A 2,237-nucleotide genomic window follows, 5' to 3' on the forward strand; every position below is an offset into this window, starting at 1 on the left:
GTTGGTGACTTTACTCCATCCCAGCTTTGCGTCGTTACGGTCAGTAGTGACAGATGAAACATTCTCAAGTGCAATTCAACATGTAGCTGACAAAAGCCTGTGCTAGGTGCTAGAAAGTACAGAACCACCAGTCTTTCAAGAGAGAAGGGAGTGGCTTTCATAGAAGGAAGATACGAGATACGTGAAAAGAACTGCAATTTTTATTTTTAAGAAAATAACAGTTCAAATTTTTCAGTGCTGAAGGACTAGGAGGGAGGTTTCTAAGCTCCATGTATATTCAGCAGTGCTGCAGTCAAGCTGGTTCTTTAACCAGCACATGCCTTTTCCCCAGTGGTGATGCAGAATTGAGGCTATCTAGGTATTAGCTAAATGAATCGTAAGGACTCTTCCAAACATTCTTTCTCTCTTAATTGCTGAGTTCAAAGTATTTCTTTCTTGTTACAATGCGGTAGTTTTCAGTCTTTCACTGTAGACAGCATCTTGTCTTACAATACCAAGAACAGATTTCAGCTTTTCTTTAACCAATGCTATTTAAGCCTTCGTTATAATACAGATAAAAGCCATATAGCCATAAGGAGAAAAAATGTTACATGTTTGTTCTCATGTAATTAGTACAACTTATTTTTCTATACTCTTTCAGAAACATCTGCTTAGCTGTCTCATATTATTACTACTAATAATAATATTTTCATGTCTTTCTTCAGAAGGGCAAAGTAATTAAAATGTAGTCCTAGATTTCAGTTTCTTTCCAGAGGGAATGTGTTCTCATTTAGCATCTATCTAATCTTTCTGTTCAAGTAACAATGAACTCTCAGCTCACATAAGTTACAGAATTCAGAACTGTTTTCTTAAGATGCCATTATATAAATATTAGACTGTAATAATTAGAATAATAGAGTGTAATTTCCCTTTTCTTTTTGGTAAGGCATATGCCTTGAATTTAAAACTGCTGTTATGCTTGAGTGATTCTGAAGTAATGAGATTACAGTTCTGGGTGAAGATTATGATGAAGTCATGGTGCTCTAAAATGAAAAAAGGAGTAGTTTTACATTGTTCTTTAGTCTTGGATTATTTTTTCATTTTTTTTTCCACTCTGATATGGGACAAAATATGACTACAGCAATTCATCTGACTATTAATCAGAATTGCATACAGTAGATAGAAAGAGTCCTATTAGTAACAAGTGTTAAAATGTATTAAGTGTGCATGTAGTAGTACTACTACTAATGATAATAACAATCCCTATTTTTTAACATCCCTCTCTGGGTGCTTCTTGGAGTCTACCAACGATTTTCGGTCTGACCAATGAGTCGAAATGGCTCTGGGGACATACTGAACGCCATGGCTGCCTCAAACAGGGGAGCCCCTCTCTCTCCCCAGCAGAGGTGGCAAGAATGAGGAGAGGAGGATCAGGTACAGAGAGGAGGGAGAGGCCAAAGTGGAGGGAGAGCGAGCATGAGCCTGGGCTTTCAGCAGCAGGGAGCGGCGAGGTCCGCTCAGGTGCCCATGCAGCCTCATCCCAAGAGCTCGTGCTGTTGTTGTGATCCAGAGCCATGGTTCCCAACCTCTTTTTGACCTCAGGATGACTGCCTCTTCTTCCTTGCAACTCTCCATGTATACGGGGGCAGATAGGAAGGAGAAATAGGGGTTGTCTGTGCTGCCTCTAAAGAGTGGCCCTTTTGCAAGACTCTGAGATTCCCTTTTAGAAATACTACTTTAGGTCACATAGGAGCCAGGGTGTGCATTAAAGGACTATGTTACTCTTTAAACCTATGGAAGATACGGGAAGTAGACAAAAAAAATTCCTATGGGGGTTTTGAATGGCTGAATTTTCTTCTTTGTTGTCTAACTCACTTACCAGGCCAACCTGATGTAATCAATGCCCCTTAGTCTAATAGAAAGCTGCAAAAATGTTTCGGTCATAGATGAGGATGATACATTGCCGAAAAAAAAGAGCTGTGCAATGGTGATATTATGCCTGTTTTATCACTGGTTTTGCCTTACCGGTTGTGGCACAAGTGAGGGGTTGTCAGGACAGACAGGAGTTGCCAAGAATATGTGAAGGCTCTGTCATTTTCTCTTGATCCAGACCCATAGAATCATAGAATGTTTTGGGTTGGAAGGGACCCCTAGAGGTCATCTAGTCCAACCCCCCTGCAGTGAGCAGGGACACCGCTAACTAGATCAGGTTGCTCAGAGCCCCATCCAACCTGGCCTTGAATGTTCCCAGGGATGGG

Source organism: Egretta garzetta, unplaced genomic scaffold (assembly GCF_000687185.1).
Source record: "Egretta garzetta isolate BGI_Z169 unplaced genomic scaffold, ASM68718v1 scaffold39, whole genome shotgun sequence".
NCBI lineage: Eukaryota > Metazoa > Chordata > Aves > Pelecaniformes > Ardeidae > Egretta > Egretta garzetta.